The sequence below is a fragment of the Triturus cristatus genome, chromosome 10, assembly GCF_964204655.1.
Source record: "Triturus cristatus chromosome 10, aTriCri1.1, whole genome shotgun sequence".
Lineage (NCBI taxonomy): Eukaryota > Metazoa > Chordata > Amphibia > Caudata > Salamandridae > Triturus > Triturus cristatus.
The window spans coordinates 993801834-993829807 of NC_140593.1; the positions used below are offsets into that span (position 1 = coordinate 993801834).

At 45.6% G+C, this 27974-nt stretch overlaps 1 protein-coding gene across 1 annotated transcript in view; it reads right to left on the reverse strand.

The window, feature by feature from the left end:
* The window catches only part of LOC146796394 (vomeronasal type-2 receptor 26-like), a 699855-nt gene that overhangs the window by 321513 nt on the left and 350368 nt on the right, over window positions 1-27974 (reverse strand). The gene's annotated exons all lie outside the window — the stretch shown is intronic.

Here is a 27974-nt window from a genome sequence, read left to right on the forward strand (position 1 = left end):
TAAAAAGGCTTTTAATTGAAAAAATTCTTCCAAAAGTTAGGTTTAACGAGTATATCAACAAACAACTTGTGTCAAATTAATTAAAATATGTCTAAGTATGTGTCCCCAAGTGTTGTAAAAACGGGCACTTCGCAAATTCTGACGACGACACGATCCATAGAGTCACTATGAATATATAAAACATCACATTGAAGATGTTTTTTCACAAAAGCATCACACAAACTCAAATATAAACTCTACATTAATAAACAACTAGTGTCTACTATTAAGTAAAGTCTATCAATATATATTTTAAGACTTCCTCAAAAACATGCGCCTTTCACGACGTCACTGCGGGTATCGCGACGTCATTGCGAATATAAAAATGTAAAGAAAAAAACCCAATGCTTATTAATCCACTGAAGAAAACACAAGCTTATAAAAATATCTCTTATAGAGCCATTTTAGATAGAAAATACATTTTAAAAACCTTTAAAATTCAATAAAAAAATCATAGATTACATGAACGTTATAGTTGGGAAATCGAATTTGAAAACCTTAGAAATTCACTGAAAAACCCAAAGGTTACAGGGGCGTTATAGTTAGGAAATAGACTTAAAAAACCTTAGAAATTAAATGAAAAAAACAAAGGTTACAGAGACATTATAGTTAGGCTGACATTTCACTCGTACAAAACCAGAGAAATTCAACAGTTATAGTGAGCTGAGCTGACTACAACTCGTGCCCCGCAATACACTGCTTATGACCTCACATATGATATCACTCATGACATGGTCATTGACATCACTGATGACATCTCAAATGACATCACTGATGACATCATCCACAGAATCTCTCACACCCTAATATAACCTTTCATTCACCCACTCCAACTTCCACACTACCAATCTCAAAACCATTGACTCACTCACTAATATAGCCTCTACTATATCCACTCGTACACACCTACAGCAACTCACATACTCTCAGTCACCCATAAAGCTACTCACACACCTACTCACTCACCCATAGAGTCAATCATACAGCCACTTACCCACCTATGCAGTTATACACACACCAACTCACTTATTCATACAAAAACTAACACATACTCACTCACCCATACAGCCACTCTCCCAGTCACTCACACATAAAGTCACTTATATATTCCAACACTCACCTATACTGCCTTACACATATGCAGTTACTCACTCATATACCCAAATCCATTCACTCACGGACACAGCCATACCTACACTCACTCACCCATATAGCCCCTGACTCACCCATACAGCCCCTCACAGACACACTCATGAACTCATACAGCCACTGACTCACCCACTCACTCATCCATGCAGGCAGTGACACACTACCTCACCCACCCAGATAGACACTCAAACACCCATACATGTACTCAGACAACCAATCAATAACCCATACAGCCACTCATGTACCTACTCATAAAACCCAGACAGCCACTTACACAGTAACTGACAGACTGATACAGACATTCACACCAATTAGTCACTCACCCATACATTCACTGAGACAGGTATGATCACTCACTTATACAGTCAGTCACATACCCACTAAATCAACCATACAGGTACTCATACACCCACTAATTCATTAATACACCTTGGTGTATATATATTAACACTCATAAACCTTTCAGAAGCACTCAAGGTCACCGGATTATGTCATCAGTGATGTCATGGGAGATGTCATCAGTGATGTCACTGACCATGTCATGAGTAATATATCATGTGAGGTCATAAGCAGTGCATTACGGGGGCGTGAGTTATGGGTAGCTCAGCTAACTAGAACTGATGAATTTCTCTGGTTTTGTACAAGTGAAATGTCAGCCTAACCATAATGTCCCTGCAACCTTTGGTTTTTTCACTGAATTTCTAAGGTTTTTTTAATTCTGTGTATATGTGTGTTTATGTGTGTGTGTATATATATATATATATATATGAATCAACAGAACAATCTCCCACCCACGGCGACACCATGGAAGGAAGCATGAACACAAGTGGTTCAGGATTCGGCATCACTTTATTTCATTGCAGTCGCCCTCAATCCAAAGCATCAGGAGATATATATATATGTGTGTATATATTTATATATATATATTTAACATTTTTAATATATAATTTAAAAATAAATACTATTTTATTCTACAATATTTCAGTAACTTTTGTTTAATTTAAATATAAATGTAACTTTACAAGTTTTTTTAAATGTAACTTTGAATTCATTTTAGTTAATTCTGTCCATACCTTTTTGTAATTTGTAAAACATAATAAATAAATATACATATTTTTATTTTAGGTGTGATTCTTTTTTATAAATCTTCAAAAATATTTTTAATTTAATATACTTACATCAATTAAATAGTTAATTATAAATTAATTTAACAGTGCTGTAGCGTTTTGTACTTTGTTCTACATTTAAAATTAACATATGAAATAAATTTACATCTTCATTTAACATAAAACATTTACAATTTTTTTTAAAGTATAATAACCTTTTCATATTCTGTGGCATTTTATTCTAAGTTCTTACCACTATTATATTTGTATGGGAGAGTTTTGCACCATCAGTGGTTGGTAATATGTGCAGCTGGAGTATATTTACTTCTGCTTTGGGTCCTTTTTGGCTGTACTAACTTTAGAAGTGCAGTTTGTGAATAGCAACAGGGTTATTCTTTCGTCCGTGGGTGCATGTCCCTCCCTCAACCCCACCTCAAATCCCTCCTCACTCCTCCCTAAACCCCTTCCATTTAGGGCCCGATTCCGATGCGATTAGGAAAGCATTCCCACCTACGGCCTGATTACGATGTGGTTAGGAAGGCCTCCTAATGGTATTTGCTCCTTCCATATCGGATCGGGAACGTGTCTTCTTGACCGAGGGCCAGATTACGATGCGGTTAGGAACATAGGCTCCCAGAGAAGTCAATGGGAGTCCAACTAAATCGTATCTGGAAGCATCCGGATGCATCATATTCAGTCGGTCTGACTCTCCCGATCCGAGTTGGTCGGAAACCATTTACAAACCGATTCAATCGGGAAGATTTCCTAACTGCATCAGAATCAGGCCTTTAGTCGTAACTGTTCCCTTTTTTCCAGCCTCTCCCCATGTTCCCTCCCCATTTACTACAAAAGGGCCGATTCCGATGCCGGGTCGGATGGTGGGCAGTCTATATATCGACTTTTTAATATCGAGGGACATAAATATCGAGTCAAAAATATTGAATGTCCAAAATATCGAAATAGCTAATATCGATGTGAAAAATATCGTTTTTTTTTTTTTACTTATATGTCGATGTAAGTAATATCGTTAGTAATAATATCGACATGTGAAAATATCGTCATTGTGTGTTTAGTAAATATTTTGAAGTTGTTTGTATAAATAGTTAAAATGTATATAATATGAGAAATATTTATATTGTTTTAGGGGCGGGATGTTGGGTTATAGGGGATAAGGGTGGGGAGTGTTTAAAAAAAGTTAATTTATTTTTTTAATATATTGTAAAATTTAATTAGTAAATTTTATTTAAAATGTGAAATGTATATTTAATTTTAGGAGCGGGATGTTGGTTTATAGGGGATAAGGGTGGGAAGTGTATTAAAAATGTTTATATATTGTTTAATTTAAAAAAAAAAATAATTTAGAAATTGTAAATTAAATGTAGAATTTTAAAAATTATTTTAGGAGCGGGATGTTGGTTTATAGGGGATAAGGGTGGGAAGTGTTTTAAAAATGTTTATATATTTGTAAATTTTTAAAAATAAATATTTAGAAATTGTAAATTAAATTTAGAATTTAAAAAAAAAAATTAGGAGCGGGATGTTGGTTTATAGGGGATAAGGGTGGGAAGTGTATTAAAAATGTTTATATATTGTTTGAATTTTTTTTAAAATTATTTAGAAATTGTAAATTAAAATTAGAATTTTAAAAATAATTTTAGGAGCGGGATGTTGGTTTATAGGGGATAAGGCTGGGAAGTGTTTTAAAAATGTTTATAGATTTGTAAATTTTTAAAACTAAATTATTAGAAATTGTAAATTAAATTTAGAATTATAAAAAATATTTTAGGAGCGGGATGTTGGTTTATAGGGGATAAGGGTGTGAAGTGTATTAAAAATGTTTATATATTGTTTGAATTTTTTTAAAATTTATTTAGAAATTGTAAATTAAATTTAGAATTTTAGAAATAATTTTAGGAGCGGGATGTTGGTTTATAGGGGATAAGGGTGGGAAGTGTTTTAAAAATGTTTATATATTGCTTAATTTAAAAAAAAAATTAATTTAGAAATTGTAAATTAAATGTAGAATTTTAAATAAAATTTTAGGAGCGGGATGTTGGTTTATAGGGGATAAGGGTGGGAAGTGTTTTAAAAATGTTTATATATTGTTTAAAATTTTTTTACATTTATTTAGAAATTGTAAATTAAATTTAGAATTTTAGAAAAATTGTTAGGAGCGGGATGTTGGTTTATAGGGGATAAGGGTGGGAAGTTTTTTAAAAATGTTTATATATTTGTTAATTTAAAAAAAAAAAATTTAGAAAATGTAAAATAAATTAAGAATTTTACTAATTATTTCAGGAGTGGGATGTTGGTTAATAGGGGATAAGGGTGGGAAGTGTTTTAAAAATGTTAATATATTTGTTAATTTAAAAAAAAAATATTTTAGAAATTGTAACTTTAATTTAGAATGTTACAAATAATTTTAGGAGTGGAATGTTGGGTTATAGGGGATAAGGGTGGGAAGTTAATTTAAAATGTTTATATATTTATTAATTAAAAAATAAAAATATTTAGAAAATTTAAATATATTTTAGAATTTAACAAATCCCATAATTAAATATAGATTTCAGTCAGAATATTAAATTAATTAAGTTCACTGTCCAGCACTTATCTTAATGAAATATAGACTGGAGTAGGAATAGTAAATTAATTAAGTTCATTGTCCAGCACTTACTGTAATTTAATATAGTTTGGAGTGAGAATAGTAAATTAATTTTGTTCAGTGTCCAGCACTTATCTTAATTAAATATAGATTGGAGTGGGAATAGTAAATAAATTAAGTTCACTGTCCAGCATCTACTCTAATGTAATATAGGTTGGAGTGAGAATAGTAAATTAATTAAGTTCAGTGTCCAGCATTTATCTTAATTAAATATAGACTGGAGTGGGAATAGTAAATTAATTCAGTTCAGTGTCCAGCACATACTCTAATTAAATATATGTTGGAGTGAGAATACTAAATTTATTAAGTTTAGTGTCCAGCACTTATCTTAATTTAATATAGACTGGAGTGGGAATAGTAAATTATTTTAGTTCAGTGTCCAGCACCTACCCTAATTTAATATAGGTTGGAGTGAGAATAGTAAATTAATTAAGTTCAGTGTCCAGCACTAATCTTAGTTAAGTATAGACTGGAGTGGGATTAGTTATTTAATTAAGTTCATTGTCCAGCACCTACTGTAATTTAATATAGTTTGGAGCGAGAATAGTAAATTAATTAAGTTCAGTGTCCAGCACTTATCTTAATTAAATATAGATTGGAGTGGGAATAGTAAATTAATTCAGTTCAGTGTCCAGCACATACTATAATTAAATATAGGTTGGAGTGAGAATAGTAAATTAATTAAGTTCAGTGTCCAGCACTTATTTTAATTTTATATAGACTGGAGTGGGAATAGTAAATTAATTTAGTTCAGTGTCCAGCACCTACCCTAATTTAATATAGGTTGGAGTGAGAATAGTAAATTAATTAAGTTCAGTGTCCAGCACTTATCTTAATTAAATATAGAGTGGAGTGGGAAAAGTAAATTAATTAAGTTCATTGTCCAGCACCTACTGTAATTTAATATAGTTTGGAGTGAGAATAGTAAATTAATTAAGTTCAGTGTCCAGCACTTATCTTAATTAAATATAGATTGGATTGGGAATAGTAAATTAATTCAGATCAGTGTCCAGCACATACTATAATTAAATATAGGTTGTAGTGAGAATAGGAAATTAATTAAGTTCAGTGTCCAGCACTTATTTTAATTTTATATAGACTGGAGTGGGAATAGTAAATTAATTTAGTTCAGTGTCCAGCACCTACCCTAATTTAATATAGGTTGGAGTGAGAATAGTAAATTAATTAAGTTCAGTGTCCAGCACTTATCTTAATTAAATATAGAGTGGAGTGGGAATAGTAAATTAATTAAGTTCATTGTCCAGCACCTACTGTAATTTAATATAGTTTGGAGTGAGAATAGTAAATTAATTAAGTTCAGTGTCCAGCACTTCTCTTAATTAAATATAGATTGGAGTGGGAATAGTAAATTAATTCAGTTCAGTGTCCAGCACATACTCTAATTAAATATAGGTTGGAGTGAGAATAGTAAATTAATTAAGTTCAGTGTCCAGCACTTATTTTAATTTAATATAGACTGGAGTGGGAATAGTAAATTAATTTAGTTCAGTGTCCAGCACCTACCCTAATTTAATATAGGTTGGAGTGAGAATAGTAAATTAATTAAGTTCAGTGTCCAGCACTTATCTTAATTAAATATAGAGTGGAGTGGGAATAGTAAATTAATTAAGTTCATTGTCCAGCACCTACTGTAACTTAATATAGTTTGGAGTGAGAATAGTAAATTAATTAAGTTCAGTGTCCAGCACTTATCTTAATTAAATATAGATTGTAGTGGGAATAGTAAATTAATTCAGTTCAGTGTCCAGCACATACTCTAATTAAATATAGGTTGGAGTGAGAATAGTAAATTAATTAAGTTCAGTGTCCAGCACATACTCTAATTAAATATAGGTTGGAGTGAGAATAGTAAATTACTTAAGTTCAGTGTCCAGCACTTATTTTAATTTAATATAGACTGGAGTGGGAATAGTAAATTAATTTAGTTCAGTGTCCAGCACCTACCCTAATTTAATATAGGTTGGAGTGAGAATAGTAAATTAATTAAGTTCAGTGTCCAGCACTTATTTTAATTTAATATAGAATGGAGTGGGAATAGTAAATTAATTTCGTTCAGTGTCCAGCACCTACTCTAATTTAATATAGGTTGGAGTGAGAATAGTAAATTAATTAAGTTCAGTGTCCAGCACTTATCTTAATTAAATATAGAGTGGAGTGGGAATAGTAAATTAATTAAGTTCATTGTCCAGCACCTACTGTAATTTAATATAGTTTGGAGTGAGAATAGTAAATTAATTAAGTTCAGTGTCCAGCACTTATCTTAATTAAATATAGATTGGAGTGGGAATAGTAAATTAATTCAGTTCAGTGTCCAGCACATACTCTAATTAAATATAGGTTGGAGTGAGAATAGTAAATTAATTAAGTTCAGTGTCCAGCACATACTCTAATTAAATATAGGTTGGAGTGAGAATAGTAAATTAATTATGTTCAGTGTCCAGCACTTATCTTAATTAAATATAGACTAGAGTGGGAATAGTAAATTATTTAAGTTCAGTGTCCAGCATCTACCCTAATTAAATATAGATTGGACTGAGAATAGTAAATTAATTAAGTTCAGTATGTAGTGGGAGTAGTATGTTAATTAAGTTTGGTAAATAGCAAATATTAGAATTAATTATAGAGTTGAATAGGAATAGTTAAATTAATTGGATTTAATTTACAAAAAATCTGTAGATTTTAGTTTTGGTTGGATAAAAGATAGAAGTTATATCAGAATGCAAATTCCAATTTTTTTTTCTTAAATAGTAGAAAGGAAAATAATATTTATTTTATAGTTGTTGGAATGTATATTCATTAGAGAGAAAATTTTGTTTATTATTACGCATATTCTAATAATTAATTCATTGAAATAAACATGTAATAAAATAATTAATATTTAACATTTGTATTATAGTTATAATTTTTTTATAATGGATATATATTTGTTTAATGTATATTTTGGACATGAATATATGAACACACAAAATAAATAAAAATTAAAAAATCAGATTTTTATAGCTGTATAATATTTATAAATTTATATTGTGTACTCTGAAATTTTTTAGATTTTATTTGAATTTATAAGAAATTGTATGTTTTGAAATATATGACTAATATATTTTAATTATTAATATTTATATTATATATTTAATATTGAAATTGTTAACATTTTAGAATATGTATTTTTTTAATTATTTTTTTGGTATGTTGTAGATACAATATATTAATGATATCATGTTCATCTATTTATTTTGTTAATATATACTGTTTTATTGATATATTAATAAAATTATTTTATTTATTATATTTATTTTTATACGTTAAAGAATTTTCACGTAGAGACAAAAATTAGGTATTCTTTTTGAGTATTGTATTCTAATGTTTTACTAATTTTTAAAGTAATGTGTAATGTTAAATAAATAGTTAGGCCATTTATTGGTATTTTTTTAGTTGTTATGTTTGTTTGGGTCTTTTATTTTGTAACCGCTCGCTGTTCTTTTGGGTTATTTTGGTCGAATCCAGGTCGCGGTCCGGAGCTGTTTCGCGTTTGAGAAGGTAAGAGTTATTTTCTTTATTATTAAATAGTTTTAAGTGTTTTGTGGAAGTAGTAATGTTGTAATAAGTGTGTATTGATTGATGTTTTAGAAGTTAGGGTGTTAGTAATAGTTTGTATACGGTTTTATACAGGGCACAAGTCCTAAAAAAGAAGTGGAGGGACGCTCGAGTTAGGTTGTGTCAACGGAAGTGACGTCACAACAGGAATTGTCACGAAATTTGCTGGTCTCCGTCTTAAATGCGTGAATACATACAAGATACAAGTAGAAGTATAATACTTCAATAAGTGGCAGTCACTCAAAACACAAGAACACACTATACACAGGACCCATTCCTCGGATTACACGGTTATTACAGACTCGGGCCGTAGGCAGTACGGGCATCTGTCGGGGTCCCTAGAAGTGACATGCTCGGCGTGTTGATAGCGCAGCTCCTTGAAGCCTTGGCGCCTCGGCTTGGCTCTGAGAAAGGCTGGCAAGGGGAGGGCGCGAGGTGGAAGGGGAGATTATTCTGAGCCTCGGGTGCATTTGAAAGGCATTCATTCGCACGTAGGTGCAGACTCGGATACCGGCTACATCTTTTGGGCAGGGGGGACGGCGTCCACCCGGTAACAACCCAGTAAAATAAGTGGGGGGACGCCGTCCACCCGCGTGGTACCCCGACTCGAGCCCTGGTTTTATAATTTACGTTGGGTTCCGTGTTTGTGGCTTTGTTAGTGTTTTGTTATTTCGGTGTGTTAAAGTTTTATAGTGTTTGAATAACGTTTGTAGTGATGTTTTTAGGTGCGTTTTGTGTGTTTGTGGGTGGGTGGGAATGTTTGTTTCTCTTTTGTAGGTTTTACGGAGAAGATATTTTCGTCGGTTTCAAACACCTTATTTTTTTTAAAGGAAATGTGTATTAGTTGTGTTTACTAATGTTTATTTTACACTTCCTTTATTGTTCGGGTTTCCAGGAGCGGTTATTTACCTTTTTAATATTTTTCGGGATTTTTATGGTTAATGGATAGTCGTTTTTTTGCGTAGACGTTGTTTTCGATAAACAGTTGTATTTTTACATTTTATTGGGATTTATTTTTTGGATACCTATGGATTTTGAACTCCCTGGATTTATTTGGAAGGAATGTTATTATCCCATTGGAGCAACTACACAGGTAAGTTCATTTAAATATTTTTATTGTTGGTGGCAAAACCTTATATATTTAATATTGTTGTTGTGTACTTGGTTTGTTTAATTATGTTGTCTAAATATATGTCCATATAATTGATGTATATATTTTAGACCACATAATTAAATATGTGATATAATAAAGTGGTTTATTTATGTTGTGATAGTTGTTTTAGTAGAATTGTGGGTTAATATTTAGGAAAGGGTTTAGAAGAGAGTTTGAGCTATTATATTTAAGTACTCAAGTCCTCTTGTGGATGGGTATAGCTGTACCTGTTGTTGTAGGTAATTATACATTTGAGTAGTTTGTCTAGACTGTTTTGGTTTTAATTTTAGGACAGATTGTTGCATTCTTAATTCTTGGAAACTTTGTTCCTTTTGTATGGCAATTAGTAGTTTTTGTAGTGTTGGAGTTGTTCTCCCAGTAGAAGTTAGGAATGCATTATGCCAGCCCTCGACGGCGTTGTAAGTTTTGGCTTGTTGGTTGAGTGTACTTACATATACATTCCACCAAGGTATTTGGAACTTGGGCTGACGTCTATGGCCTGATCTGTGTAGTCTCCCCACCCAGGTATCCTCAAAATAATCTAAGAGGGGAGATAACTTTACTTCATTTTGTTTGTAGAATGGACTTTCTAATAAAAGATTGTAATGTTCTGCAACATCTGTGGTTGGTACATAAGCTAGGGCTGTTAGAAGTTTTATTTGATGTGCAAAACTTATGTTAGTGGCATATTCTACACTTAGGTGCCGATCACGATCCGGTAAAAAATATCCCCGTGCGACTCGTATCCGGTCTTTTTACCGTACGAATCGTACAAGTGGCGTACGAACTGGCAATCACGATTCGCATGTTAAAAAGTCCATACGAACCGCATTGGGAATATTTCCCCACACGTCCTCGGGTCGGAAAATGTGTCCGACACGTCCTCGTACGATTCACCGTACAAACGTGAAAGGTGAAGTCCGACCGGGGAATCACGATCCATCCCGGGCGTCCGAATGTACAACCGTATGGTGAAAAGACCGTCCGCACCGAACTCCCATAACGACCACGGAGACGTCCAAACAGGTGCCCGGTACGTGCCGTACCCCCCCCCCAGCCCCGTAGGTACGCGCCGACCCCCCCCCAGCCCCCGTAGGTACGCGCCGACACCCCCCCAGCCCCCGTAGGTACGCGCCGACCCCCCCCCCAGCCCCCGTAGGTACGCGCCGACCCCCCCAGCCCCCGTAGGTACGCGCCGACCCCCCCTGTGTGTACACCCTTGTACGCGTCGAACCCCCCGTGTATGTACGGTGCGTACCCCCCCGTGTACGTTCGAGTCGTACCCCCCCGTGTACATTCGAGTCGAACCCCCCCGTGTACGTTCGAGTCGAACCCCCCCGTGTACGTTCGAGTCGAACCCCCCCGTGTACGTTCGAGTCGTACCCCCCCCGTGTACGTTCGAGTCGAACCCCCCGTGTACGTTCGAGTCGAACCCCCCCGTGTACGTTCGAGTCGTACCCCCCCGTGTACGTTCGAGTCGTACCCCCCGTGTACGTTCGAGTCGAACCCCCCCGTGTACGTTCGAGTCGAACCCCCCCGTGTACGTTCGAGTCGTACCCCCCCGTGTACGTTCGAGTCGAACCCCCCCGTGTACGTTCGAGTCGTACCCCCACCCGTGTATGTACGGTGCGTACCCCCAGCGCTACGCTACGCGCTGGGGGTACGCACCGTACATACACGGGTGGGGGTACGACTTGAACGTACACGGGGGGGTTCGACTCGAACGTACACGGGGGGGTACGACTCGAACGTACACGGGGGGGTTCGACTCGAACGTACACGGGGGGTTCGACTCGAACGTACATGGGAGGGTTCGACTCGAACGTACACGGGGGGGTACGACTCGAACGTACACGGGGGGGGTACGACTCGAACGTACACGGGGGGGTTCGACTCGAACGTACACGGGGGGGTTCGACTTGAACGTACACGGGGGGGTACGACTCGAACGTACACGGGGGGGTTCGACTCGAACGTACACGGGGGGGTTCGACTCGAACGTACACGGGGGGGTTCGACTCGAACGTACACGGGGGGTACGCACCGTACATACACAGGGGGGTACGCACCGTACATACACGTGGCGGTACGCACCGTACATACACGGGGGGTTCGACGCGTACAAGGGTGTACACACAGGGGGGGTCGGCGCGTACCTACGGGGGCTGGGGGGGGGTCGGCGCGTACCTACGGGGGCTGGGGGGGGTCGGCGCGTACCTACGGGGGCTGGGGGGGGTCGGCGCGTACCTACGGGGGCTGGGGGGGGGTACGGTGCGTACCGGGCCACCTACTCTGGTCGATTCGCGCCGTACTTCGCTTTTGCGACACTTTTTGGGTGCCGTGAAAATATTGCCGTCCGGACTGCTGTCGGTTCGAATCGTAATTCCTGGGTCGTGAAACGCTGCCTGAAAGCGTCCCGACGTCACGTCGCAGCATTCCCGGATCACATTCGTATGTATATTTTCGTCGGTCGGTGTTATTTACGAATCGTACGGAAATGGTGTTTCCGTGCGAATCGTAATTCCATGTTTGTAAAGTTTTACGACCGGGTACGAGTCGGACGGGGAAAACGCTCCGACCGACGGTTCGTACCCGGTTTTTACCGGATCGTGATCGGCACCTTAGTGAAGATTTTTGTAAATGTCTCCATATACATTGGTTTAGATGGAAGTAACATCCTTGGATAGCTGTATGGGGGTACAGTTTTAGAATGGAATTTATCATGGCTTGCTCAAAGTCTATGATAATTCTTTGAGGGTAAAAATCATTTGATTCTTGTTTTAGTTTTCCTAGCATTTCATTATATGTTGTGTTTTGTTTGTTAGGTAATAGTGCATAAATTAAAGGTATGGAAGTGTTGTGATATTGACCGTGTATTGTGTAAAGCTGGTAGAATGGTTTTGGGCATATTGTAAAGGTGCCATCCATCATCCATGTTTGGCATTGTTGCAGTTTAGTTATATTGTTTGCAGTAGCAAACATTATGATTCTTTTTTCTGGGCTTTTGTTATCAAAAAAAATAAAAGGTTCATTATTGTGGGTGATACTTAATTCTGGTGGAATGATGATCTCTTGAAAAGTTTTAGGGAATGGTATAGTTGTCGTGGTTGCTTTTTTGGTCCTAGCAATAGTTCTTTTTATAGAAGCAATTGATGGTAATTGGCCTCTTGCTTCTTTGGGCACTCTAGGTAATAGTTCTTTTAGGATTACACTTGTAGCAGTTTGTGAACCTGTGCTTAATTCTTTGATATTTTCAAGAGTTGATCTGACTTCTATTTCAGAGAGATTGGGTGGATGGTTATGCTCTCTTGTATATAGTACAGTTGTTTCTCTTGTTGTTGCTCGTCCGTAGCATTTGTTAGAATAATATTTAGTACACTTCCAGTTCACTTTTCGGTCCGTCTGCTTTTCTTGGGTGTATGTGTAACCCATGTAACACAATAGGAATTTTCCTTTCTGCGAAGTTATAAATTGGGCTTCTTCTGTCATCGTGATGTGTTACAAATCTGGAAAAAATGTATATTAAAATATATGCAATAGTACTTTATATATTTAAATGAAAATAGCAAAAAAGCATTTTTTTATATATACTTACCAAGTGTTTTTGGTTGTATTTGAATGAAGATGTTGTTTGTAGACAAAATGTTGTTTAGTTGATGTAGTCTCTGAAAGTTAAAGAACATTTATTGTTGTGGTTGGTTTAGTTTTTTAAGTGGGGTGGTATTGCTGTTTGGTATAGACTATATTTTTATTGTAGAAACGTATTTTATTGTTTTACAAATTAACAACTCAAAAAACATTCCCCTGCCTTCACCTGTCCCGGAAGTACCACACATTTATCATCAAGACCAATTATTCAGGAGAATGAACAACCTTTCCACCCAGTTCTCTACCCCCCCCTCCCCCACCACATGTCAATGTACCCCCGTCCCCTACCCCTCTTACTATGTACCCCTCCTGCCTAATAAATAAGATGCAGTAGCCTAACCTCTCCCTAAGCAAACAGAGCCTACCCTCATGCCCAGTGGTATAGACTATAGGTGTTAATTTATACAGGTTTTTAAAAATTTAAAAAAGAGAACATGGATTTGTTTAGGGGTTTAGGATGTTTTGGGGTTTGAGTAGGATTTAATTAATATTTTATAAAGTATTTTGAAAGTATACTTACTTTTTAGTGAGTCTTTTCTGGCAATCTTCAATATTTTCTTTAGCTGTTTGGAGTAATATCTGTAGTGGAAACATAAAGAGATGGAATATATAAGTTAGTTATTTATTTGAGTAAAGATAAATTAGTGTTTTAGTTTAATTTGGCAGTTTAGTTAGAAAAAAATATTTACTTACGTTTTTAGAATAGTAGTAGGATGTAGGTTTCTTCTGTTTAGTAGAGTTTCTTCTTCGTTCAATGCTTTGGTTTAAGGCACAGTAGAAGACTTGTTTTAATTGGTTTATATAGTGGTTTCAAATTGTTTCTTGAATGTTATTGGTTGTTTTCTGTATGTGGCCTTTCTATTGGATGGTTTGAATTTTTTTTAGTTAATTGATTTCCTTTTATGGAAAATGCTAAGTAAGAGTATATTTAGTTTTAAAGGAGGAGAGTTTTAAATCATTATATATAAAAAGATTGTTTATAATGTGTAGTAATTTTATTTAAATGTGTTCGAATTGCCAATGTGATAATTATTTCAGTGTTTTTTTATTATGTTGTTAAATATTGAGATCGCTATAAATGTTATGTTTAAGTAGAATCTCATTAGAAAATGTATGTTTTGGGAAAATATTGTCTTTATGTTGTTGAAAGTATTGGTTTTATTAGTATTAGAATTGTCGATATATTTTAAAAAAACGATATTATTGATGTCTATATTTTGGTTATCGATATTTGTGACATGTGTCATATTTATTAACTCATGTCGATATTTAGTATTGCGATATTAATGTGTGCGATATTTGTGTGATCGATATAATTGTATTACGATATTGTAGTGTCGATATTAGTGTAGTTTTTTAAATAAGTATACAATGTCGATATTTTTGATGTCGATATATTTGATGCGATATTTGTGTAGTTCGATAATGTGTCTGTCGATAATATGTCAGAGATCCGGGTCGGACAGCTCTCCGAGAGCTGTCCGTAGCCTTACCGTGCGACCGACACGTACCCGGAGCCAGTCTGTCCTGTAGAGGAAGTACGATGCGCACAACTGCCAAAAACACGGCCGACACGTACGCTGTGATTCAAGCTCCATTCTCCGTCCGAGCCGTAACTCCGAACGCCCAACCGAGTCGGCCAGAAGCAGTATCCATAGCAGTTTCTGGACTGACAAGTACAATGCGTACTTCCTACGCGCCAGACGGGTCGCCACGTATGGGACGTCACAGAATCCGGAAAACAAGCATATCAGCTACGATTCGCGCCACAACTTAATCCACGGCTACGAGACTGACCAGCTTGCAGCGGTACGAGATGGAGCAACAAGCAGCGTATACGACACAAACACAACATGAATCCCATCGCGCAGGTCATACCAATACTCTACAACTAACTATGACGAGATCAGGAACCGACGCCGACGGTGCAGGCGGTAAGTCAGACACCTACCACACAAACAAACGACACGTACCCGCAAAATGGCACACACACACAGGGGATGCACATCCTGCCGACTAACAACAGGCCACCATAGGGGTGGTATGGCCAGCACCACTAACACCCACACTCATAGGGCTTATGTTCCCCATCACTTCTGCCACCCCCAGCCATAGTGGACCTATTGCCCATCACCCCTGCCATCCCCACTCAGAGTGAACCTGTTGCCCATCACTACTGCCACCCCCAGCCATAGGGGACCTGTTGCCCATCACTACTGCCACCCCCACCCAAAGGGCTTATGTTGCCCATCACTACTGCCACCCCCAGCCATAGGGGACCTGTTGCCCATCACTACTGCCACCCCCAGCCATAGGGGACCTGTTGTCCATCACTACTGCCACCCCCAGCCATAGGGGACCTGTTGCCCATCACTACTGCCACCCCCACCCATAGGGCTTATGTTGCCCATCACTACTGCCACCCCCACCCATAGGGGACCTGTTGCCCATCACTACTGCCACCCCCATCCATAGGACGTATGTTGCTTATCACTACTGCCACCCCAACTCATAGTGTACCTGTTGTCTATCACTACTGCCACCCCCAGCCATAGAGGACCTGTTGCCCATCACCACTGCCACCCCCACTCATAGTGTACCTGTTGCCCATCACTACTGCCACCCCAGCCATAGGGGACCTGTTGCCCATCACTACTGCCACCAACTGCCATAGGGGACCTGTTGCCCATCACTACTGCCACCCCCACTCATAGTGTACCTGTTGTCCATCAGTACTGCCAACCCCCATCCATAGGGGACCTGGTGCCCATCACCCCTGCCACCCCCACTCATAGTGTACCTGTTGCCCATCACTACTGCCACCCCCAGCCATAGGGGACCTGTTGCCCATCACTACTGACACCCCCAGCGATAGGGGACCTGTTGCCCATCACTACTGTCACCCCCACTCATAGTGTACCTGTTGCCCATCACTACTGCCACCACCAGCCATTGGGGACCTGTTGCTCATCACTACTGCCACCCCCACCCATAGGGGGCCTGTTGCCCATCACTACTGCCACCCCCACCCATAGGGCTTATGTTGCCCATCACTACTGCCACCTGCACCCATAGGGGACCTGTTGCCCATCACTACTGCCACCCCCACCCATAGGGCTTATGTTGCTCATCACTACTGCCACCCCCACCCATAGAGGACCTGTTGCCCCATCACTACTGCCACCCCCACCCATAGGGCTTATGTTGCCCATCACTACTGCCACCCCCACTCATAGTGTACCTGTTGCCCATCACTACTGCCACCCCCAGCCTTAGGGGACCTGTTGCCCATCACTACAGCCACCCCCAGCCATAGGGGACCTGTTGCCCATCACTACTGCCACCCCCAGCCATAGGGGACCTGTTGCCCATCACTACTGCCACTCCCACTCATAGTGTACCTGTTTCCCATCACTACTGCCACCCCCAGCCATTGGGGACCTGTTGCTCATCACTACTGCCACCCCCACCCATAGGGCTTATGTTGCCCATCACTATTGCCACTGGAAGATAATTACATTCACTGGTCGGGCCCATAACACCAACACCACCCCCACCCATAGGGGGCCTGTTGCCCATCACTACTGCCACCCTCACCCATAGGGTTTATGTTGCCCATCACTACTGCCACCCCCACCCATAGGGGACCTGTTGCCCATCACTACTGCCACCCCCACCCATAGGGCTTATGTTGCCCATCACTACTGCTACCCCCACCCATAGCGGACCTGCTGCCCATCACTACTGCCACCCCCATCCATAGGGCTTATGTTGCCCATCACTACTGCCACCCCCACTCATAGTGTACCTGTTGCCCATCACTACTGCCACCCCAGTCATAGGGGACCTGTTGCCCATCACTACTGCCACCAACTGCCATAGGGGACCTGTTACCCATCACTACTGCCACCCCCACTCATAGTGTACCTGTTGTCCATCAGTACTGCCAACCCCCATCCATAGGGGACCTGGTGCCCATCACCCCTGCCACCCCCACTCATAGTGTACCTGTTGCCCATCACTACTGCCACCCCCAGCCATAGGGGACCTGTTGCCCATCACTACTGACACCCCCAGCGATAGGGGACCTGTTGCCCATCACTACTGTCACCCCCACTCATAGTGTACCTGTTGCCCATCACTACTGCCACCACCAGCCATTGGGGACCTGTTGCTCATCACTACTGCCACCCCCACCCATAGGGGGCCTGTTGCCCATCACTACTGCCACCCCCACCCATAGGGCTTATGTTGCCCATCACTACTGCCACCTGCACCCATAGGGGACCTGTTGCCCATCACTACTGCCACCCCCACCCATAGGGCTTATGTTGCTCATCACTACTGCCACCCCCACCCATAGAGGACCTGTTGCCCCATCACTACTGCCACCCCCACCCATAGGGCTTATGTTGCCCATCACTACTGCCACCCCCACTCATAGTGTACCTGTTGCCCATCACTACTGCCACCCCCAGCCTTAGGGGACCTGTTGCCCATCACTACAGCCACCCCCAGCCATAGGGGACCTGTTGCCCATCACTACTGCCACCCCCAGCCATAGGGGACCGGTTGCCCATCACTACTGCCACTCCCACTCATAGTGTACCTGTTTCCCATCACTACTGCCACCCCCAGCCATTGGGGACCTGTTGCTCATCACTACTGCCACCCCCACCCATAGGGCTTATGTTGCCCATCACTATTGCCACTGGAAGATAATTACATTCACTGGTGGGGCCCATAACACCAACACCACCCCCACCCATAGGGGGCCTGTTGCCCATCACTACTGCCACCCTCACCCATAGGGTTTATGTTGCCCATCACTACTGCCACCCCCACCCATAGGGGACCTGTTGCCCATCACTACTGCCACCCCACCCATAGGGCTTATGTTGCCCATCACTACTGCTACCCCCACCCATAGGGGACCTGCTGCCCATCACTACTGCCACCCCCATCCATAGGGCTTATGTTGCCCATCACTACTGCCACCCCCACTCATAGTGTACCTGTTGCCCATCACTACTGCCACCCCCACCCATTGGGCTTATGTTGCCCATCACTACTGCCACCCACACCCAGAGGGGACCTGTTGCCCATCACTACTGCCACCCCCACCCATAGGGCTTATGTTGCCCATCACTACTGCCACCGACACCCATATGGGACCTGTTGCCCATTACTACTGCCACCCCCACTCATAGTGTACCTGTTGTCCATCACAACTGCCACCCCCAGCCATAGGGGACCTGTTGCCTATCACTACTTCCACCCCCACTCATAGTGTACCTGTTGCCTATCACTACTGCCAACCCCACTCATAATGTACCTGTTGTCCATCACTACTGCCACCCCCAGCCATAGGGGACCTGTTGCCCATCACTACTGCCACCCCCACTCATAGTGTACCTGTTGTCCATCACTACTGCCACCTCCAGCCAAAGGGGACCTGTTGCCCATCACTACTGCCACCCCCACTCATAGTGTACCTGTTGTCCATCACTACTGCCACCCCCAGCCATAGGGGACCTGTTGCCCATCACTACTGCCACCCCCACTCATAGTGTACCTGTTGCCCATCACTACTGCCACCCCCAGCCATAAGGGACCTGTTGCCCATCAATACTGCCACCCCCAGCCTTAGTGTACCTGTTGCCCATCACTACTGCCACCCCCACTCATAGTATACCTGTTGCCCATCACTACTGCCACCCCCACTCATAGTGTACCTGTTGCCCATCACTACTGCCACCCCCACTCATAGTGTACCTGTTGCCCATCACTACTGTCACCCCCAGCCATAGGGCTTATGTTGCCCATCACTACTGCCACCCCCGCCCATAGGGGACCTGTTGCCCATCACTACTGCCACCCCCACCCATAGGGCTTATGTTGCCCATCACTACTGCCACCCCCACCCGTAGGGGACCTGCTGCCCATCACTACTGCCACCCCCACTCATAGTGTACCTGTTGCCCATCACTACTGCCACCCCCACCCATTGGGCTTATGTTGCCCATCACTACTGCCACCCGCACTCATAGAGGACCTGTTGCCCATCACTACTGCCACCCCCACCCATAGGGCTTATGTTGCCCATCACTACTGCCACCTCCACCCATAGGGGACCTTTTGCCCATCACTACTGCCACCCCCACTCATAGTGTACCTGTTGTTCATCACAACTGCCACCCCCAGCCATAGGGGACCTGTTGCCCATCACTACTGTCACCCCCACTCATAGTGTACCTGTTGCCCATCACTACTGCCACCCCCAGCCATAAGGGACCTGTTGCCCATCAATACTGCCACCCCCAGCCTTAGTGTACCTGTTGCCCATCACTACTGCCACCCCCACTCATAGTATACCTGTTGCCCATCACTACTGCCACCCCCACTCATAGTGTACCTGTTGCCCATCACTACTGCCACCCCCACTCATAGTGTACCTGTTGCCCATCACTACTGCCACCCCCAGCCATAGGGCTTATGTTGCCCATCACTACTGCCACCCCCACCCATAGGGGACCTGTTGCCCATCACTACTGCCACCCCCACCCATAGGGCTTATGTTGCCCATCACTACTGCCACCCCCACCCATAGGGGACCTGCTGCCCATCACTACTGCCACCCCCACTCATAGTGTACCTGTTGCCCATCACTACTGCCACCCCCACCCAATGGGCTTATGTTGCCCATCACTACTGCCACCCGCACCCATAGGGGACCTGTTGCCCATCACTACTGCCACCCCCACCCATAGGGCTTATGTTGCCCATCACTACTGCCACCTCCACCCATAGGGGACCTTTTGCCCATCACTACTGCCACCCCCACTCGTAGTGTACCTGTTGTCCATCACAACTGCCACCCCCAGCCATAGGGGGCCTGTTGCCCATCACTACTGCCACCCCCACTCATAGTGTACCTGTTGCCTATCACTACTGCCACCCCCACTCATAGTGTACCTGTTGTCCATCACTACTGCCACCCCCAGCCATAGGGGACCTGTTGCCCACACCTACTGCCACCCCCACTCATAGGGGACCTGTTGTCCATTACAACTGCCACCCCCAGCCATAGGGGACCTGTTGCCCATCACTACTGCCACCCCCACTCATAGGGTACCTGTTGCCTATCACTACTGCAACCCCCACTCATAGTGTACCTGTTGTCCATCACTACTGCCACCCCCAGCTATAGGGGACCTGTTGCCCATCACTACTGCCACACCCACTCATAGTGTACCTGTTGTCCATCACTACGGCCACCCCCAGCCATAGGGGACCTGTTTCCCATCACTACTGCCACCCCCACTCATAGTGTACCTGTTGCCCATCACTACTGCCACCACCAGCCATAGGGGACCTGTTGCCCATCACTACTGCCACCCCCACTCATAGTGTACCTGTTGTCCATCACAACTGCCACCCCCAGCCATAGGGGACCTGTTGCCCATCACTACTGCCACCCCCACTCATAGTATACCTGTTGCCTATCACTACTGCCACCCCCACTCATAGTGTACCTGTTGTTCATCACTACTGCCACCCCCAGCCAAAGGGGACCTGTTGCCCATCACTACTGCCACCCCCACTCATAGTGTACCTGTTGTCCATCACTACTGCCACCCCCAGCCATAGGGGACCTGTTGCCCATCACTACTGCCACCCCCACTCATAGTGTACCTGTTGCCCATCACTACTGCCACCCCCAGGCATAAGGGACCTGTTGCCCATCACTACTGCCACCCTCACCCATAGGGTTTATGTTGCCCATCACTACTGCCACCCCCACCCATAGGGGACCTGTTGCCCATCACTACTGCCACCCCACCCATAGGGCTTATGTTGCCCATCACTACTGCTACCCCCACCCATAGGGGACCTGCTGCCCATCACTACTGCCACCCCCATCCATAGGGCTTATGTTGCCCATCACTACTGCCACCCCCACTCATAGTGTACCTGTTGCCCATCACTACTGCCACCCCCACCCATTGGGCTTATGTTGCCCATCACTACTGCCACCCACACCCAGAGGGGACCTGTTGCCCATCACTACTGCCACCCCCACCCATAGGGCTTATGTTGCCCATCACTACTGCCACCGACACCCATAGGGGACCTGTTGCCCATTACTACTGCCACCCCCACTCATAGTGTACCTGTTGTCCATCACAACTGCCACCCCCAGCCATAGGGGACCTGTTGCCTATCACTACTTCCACCCCCACTCATAGTGTACCTGTTGCCTATCACTACTGCCAACCCCACTCATAATGTACCTGTTGTCCATCACTACTGCCACCCCCAGCCATAGGGGACCTGTTGCCCATCACTACTGCCACCCCCACTCATAGTGTACCTGTTGTCCATCACTACTGCCACCTCCAGCCAAAGGGGACCTGTTGCCCATCACTACTGCCACCCCCACTCATAGTGTACCTGTTGTCCATCACTACTGCCACCCCCAGCCATAGGGGACCTGTTGCCCATCACTACTGCCACCCCCACTCATAGTGTACCTGTTGCCCATCACTACTGCCACCCCCAGCCATAAGGGACCTGTTGCCCATCAATACTGCCACCCCCAGCCTTAGTGTACCTGTTGCCCATCACTACTGCCACCCCCACTCATAGTATACCTGTTGCCCATCACTACTGCCACCCCCACTCATAGTGTACCTGTTGCCCATCACTACTGCCACCCCCACTCATAGTGTACCTGTTGCCCATCACTACTGTCACCCCCAGCCATAGGGCTTATGTTGCCCATCACTACTGCCACCCCCGCCCATAGGGGACCTGTTGCCCATCACTACTGCCACCCCCACCCATAGGGCTTATGTTGCCCATCACTACTGCCACCCCCACCCGTAGGGGACCTGCTGCCCATCACTACTGCCACCCCCACTCATAGTGTACCTGTTGCCCATCACTACTGCCACCCCCACCCATTGGGCTTATGTTGCCCATCACTACTGCCACCCGCACTCATAGAGGACCTGTTGCCCATCACTACTGCCACCCCCACCCATAGGGCTTATGTTGCCCATCACTACTGCCACCTCCACCCATAGGGGACCTTTTGCCCATCACTACTGCCACCCCCACTCATAGTGTACCTGTTGTTCATCACAACTGCCACCCCCAGCCATAGGGGACCTGTTGCCCATCACTACTGTCACCCCCACTCATAGTGTACCTGTTGCCCATCACTACTGCCACCCCCAGCCATAAGGGACCTGTTGCCCATCAATACTGCCACCCCCAGCCTTAGTGTACCTGTTGCCCATCACTACTGCCACCCCCACTCATAGTATACCTGTTGCCCATCACTACTGCCACCCCCACTCATAGTGTACCTGTTGCCCATCACTACTGCCACCCCCACTCATAGTGTACCTGTTGCCCATCACTACTGCCACCCCCAGCCATAGGGCTTATGTTGCCCATCACTACTGCCACCCCCACCCATAGGGGACCTGTTGCCCATCACTACTGCCACCCCCACCCATAGGGCTTATGTTGCCCATCACTACTGCCACCCCCACCCATAGGGGACCTGCTGCCCATCACTACTGCCACCCCCACTCATAGTGTACCTGTTGCCCATCACTACTGCCACCCCCACCCAATGGGCTTATGTTGCCCATCACTACTGCCACCCGCACCCATAGGGGACCTGTTGCCCATCACTACTGCCACCCCCACCCATAGGGCTTATGTTGCCCATCACTACTGCCACCTCCACCCATAGGGGACCTTTTGCCCATCACTACTGCCACCCCCACTCGTAGTGTACCTGTTGTCCATCACAACTGCCACCCCCAGCCATAGGGGGCCTGTTGCCCATCACTACTGCCACCCCCACTCATAGTGTACCTGTTGCCTATCACTACTGCCACCCCCACTCATAGTGTACCTGTTGTCCATCACTACTGCCACCCCCAGCCATAGGGGACCTGTTGCCCACACCTACTGCCACCCCCACTCATAGGGGACCTGTTGTCCATTACAACTGCCACCCCCAGCCATAGGGGACCTGTTGCCCATCACTACTGCCACCCCCACTCATAGGGTACCTGTTGCCTATCACTACTGCAACCCCCACTCATAGTGTACCTGTTGTCCATCACTACTGCCACCCCCAGCTATAGGGGACCTGTTGCCCATCACTACTGCCACACCCACTCATAGTGTACCTGTTGTCCATCACTACGGCCACCCCCAGCCATAGGGGACCTGTTTCCCATCACTACTGCCACCCCCACTCATAGTGTACCTGTTGCCCATCACTACTGCCACCACCAGCCATAGGGGACCTGTTGCCCATCACTACTGCCACCCCCACTCATAGTGTACCTGTTGTCCATCACAACTGCCACCCCCAGCCATAGGGGACCTGTTGCCCATCACTACTGCCACCCCCACTCATAGTATACCTGTTGCCTATCACTACTGCCACCCCCACTCATAGTGTACCTGTTGTTCATCACTACTGCCACCCCCAGCCAAAGGGGACCTGTTGCCCATCACTACTGCCACCCCCACTCATAGTGTACCTGTTGTCCATCACTACTGCCACCCCCAGCCATAGGGGACCTGTTGCCCATCACTACTGCCACCCCCACTCATAGTGTACCTGTTGCCCATCACTACTGCCACCCCCAGGCATAAGGGACCTGTTGCCCATCAATACTGCCACCCCCAGCCATAGTGTACCTGTTGCCCATCACTACTGCCACCCCCACTCATAGTATACCTGTTGCCCATCACTACTGCCACCCCCACTCATAGTGTACCTGTTGCCCATCACTACTGCCTCCCCCAGCCATAGGGGACCTGTTGCCCATCACTACTGCCACCCCCACTCATAGTGTACCTGTTGCCCATCACTACTGCCACCCCCACCCATTGGGCTTATGTTGCCCATCACTACTGCCACCCACACTCATAGGGGACCTGTTGCCCATCACTACTGCCACCCCCACCCATAGGGCTTATGTTGCCCATCACTACTGCCACCCCCACCCATAGGGGACATTTTGCCCATCACTACTGCCACCCCCACTCATAGTGTACCTGTTGTCCATCACAACTGCCACCCCCAGCCATAGGGGACCTGTTGCCCATCACTACTGCCACCTCCACTCATAGTGTACCTGTTGCCTATCACTACTGCCACCCCCACTCATAGTGTACCTGTTGTCCATCACTACTGCCACCCCCAGCCATAGGGGACCTGTTGCCCATCACTACTGCCACACCCACTCATAGTGTACCTGTTGTCCATCACTACTGCCACCCCCAGCCATAGGGGACCTGCTGCCCATCACTACTGCCACCCCCACTCATAGTGTACCTGTTGTCCATCACTACTGCCACCCCCAGCCATAGGGGACCTGTTGCCCATCACTACTGCCAACCCCACTCAGTGTACCTGTTGTCCATCACAACTGCCACCCCCAGCCATAGGGGACCTGTTGCCCATCACTGCTGCCACCCCCACTCATAGTGTACCTGTTGCCTATCACTACTGCAACCCCCACTCATAGTGTACCTGTTGTCCATCACTACTGCCACCCCCAGCCATAGGGGACCTGTTGCCCATCACTACTGTCACACCCACTCATAGTGTACCTGTTGTCCATCACTACTGCCACCCCCAGCCACAGGGGACCTGTTGTCCATCACTACTGCCACCCCCACTCATAGTGTACCTGTTGCCCATCACTACTGCCACCACCAGCCATAGGGGACCTGTTGCCCATCACTACTGCCACCCCCACTCATAGTGTACCTGCTGTCCATCACAACTGCCACCCCTAGCCATAGGGGACCTGTTTCCCATCACTACTGCCACCCCCAGCTATTGGGGACCCGCTGCTCATCACTACTGCCACCCCCACCCATAGGGCTTATGTTGCCCATCACTATTGCCACTGGACGATAATTACATTCGCTGGTGGGGCCCATAACACCAACACCACCCCCACCCATAGGGGGCCTGTTGCCCATCACTACTGCCACCCCCACCCATAGGGGACCTGCTGCCCATCACTACTGCCACCCCCACCCATAGGGCTTATGTTGCCCATCACTACTGCCACCCCCACTCATAGTGTACCTGTTGCCCATCACTACTGCCACCCCCACCCATTGGGCTTATGTTGCCCATCACTACTGCCACCCGCACCCATAGGGGACCTGTTGCCCATCACTACTGCCACACCCACCCATAGGGCTTATGTTGCCCATCACTACTGCCACCCCCACCCATAGGGGACCTCTTGCCCATCACTACTGCCACCCCCACTCATAGTGTACCTGTTGTCCATCACAACTGCCACCCCCAGCCATAGGGGACCTGTTGCCCATCACTACTGCCACCCCCACTCATAGTGTACCTGTTGCCTATCACTACTGCCACCGTCACTCATAGTGTACCTGTTGTCCATCACTACTGCCACCCCCACTCATAGTGTACCTGTTGCCCATCACTACTGCCACCCCCAGCCATAAGGGACCTGTTGCCCATCAATACTGCCACCCCCAGCCTTAGTGTACCTGTTGCCCATCACTACTGCCACCCCCACTCATAGTATACCTGTTGCCCATCACTACTGCCACCCCCACTCATAGTGTACCTGTTGCCCATCACTACTGCCACCCCCACTCATAGTGTACCTGTTGCCCATCACTACTGCCACCCCCAGCCATAGGGCTTATGTTGCCCATCACTACTGCCACCCCCACCCATAGGGGACCTGTTGCCCATCACTACTGCCACCCCCACCCATAGGGCTTATGTTGCCCATCACTACTGCCACCCCCACCCATAGGGGACCTGCTGCCCATCACTACTGCCACCCCCACTCATAGTGTACCTGTTGCCCATCACTACTGCCACCCCCACCCAATGGGCTTATGTTGCCCATCACTACTGCCACCCGCACCCATAGGGGACCTGTTGCCCATCACTACTGCCACCCCCACCCATAGGGCTTATGTTGCCCATCACTACTGCCACCTCCACCCATAGGGGACCTTTTGCCCATCACTACTGCCACCCCCACTCGTAGTGTACCTGTTGTCCATCACAACTGCCACCCCCAGCCATAGGGGGCCTGTTGCCCATCACTACTGCCACCCCCACTCATAGTGTACCTGTTGCCTACCCCCACTCATAGTGTACCTGTTGCCTATCACTACTGCCACCCCCACTCATAGTGTACCTGTTGTCCATCACTACTGCCACCCCCAGCCATAGGGGACCTGTTGCCCACACCTACTGCCACCCCCACTCATAGGGGACCTGTTGTCCATTACAACTGCCACCCCCAGCCATAGGGGACCTGTTGCCCATCACTACTGCCACCCCCACTCATAGGGTACCTGTTGCCTATCACTACTGCAACCCCCACTCATAGTGTACCTGTTGTCCATCACTACTGCCACCCCCAGCTATAGGGGACCTGTTGCCCATCACTACTGCCACACCCACTCATAGTGTACCTGTTGTCCATCACTACGGCCACCCCCAGCCATAGGGGACCTGTTTCCCATCACTACTGCCACCCCCACTCATAGTGTACCTGTTGCCCATCACTACTGCCACCACCAGCCATAGGGGACCTGTTGCCCATCACTACTGCCACCCCCACTCATAGTGTACCTGTTGTCCATCACAACTGCCACCCCCAGCCATAGGGGACCTGTTGCCCATCACTACTGCCACCCCCACTCATAGTATACCTGTTGCCTATCACTACTGCCACCCCCACTCATAGTGTACCTGTTGTTCATCACTACTGCCACCCCCAGCCAAAGGGGACCTGTTGCCCATCACTACTGCCACCCCCACTCATAGTGTACCTGTTGTCCATCACTACTGCCACCCCCAGCCATAGGGGACCTGTTGCCCATCACTACTGCCACCCCCACTCATAGTGTACCTGTTGCCCATCACTACTGCCACCCCCAGGCATAAGGGACCTGTTGCCCATCACTACTGCCACCCTCACCCATAGGGTTTATGTTGCCCATCACTACTGCCACCCCCACCCATAGGGGACCTGTTGCCCATCACTACTGCCACCCCACCCATAGGGCTTATGTTGCCCATCACTACTGCTACCCCCACCCATAGGGGACCTGCTGCCCATCACTACTGCCACCCCCATCCATAGGGCTTATGTTGCCCATCACTACTGCCACCCCCACTCATAGTGTACCTGTTGCCCATCACTACTGCCACCCCCACCCATTGGGCTTATGTTGCCCATCACTACTGCCACCCACACCCAGAGGGGACCTGTTGCCCATCACTACTGCCACCCCCACCCATAGGGCTTATGTTGCCCATCACTACTGCCACCGACACCCATAGGGGACCTGTTGCCCATTACTACTGCCACCCCCACTCATAGTGTACCTGTTGTCCATCACAACTGCCACCCCCAGCCATAGGGGACCTGTTGCCTATCACTACTTCCACCCCCACTCATAGTGTACCTGTTGCCTATCACTACTGCCAACCCCACTCATAATGTACCTGTTGTCCATCACTACTGCCACCCCCAGCCATAGG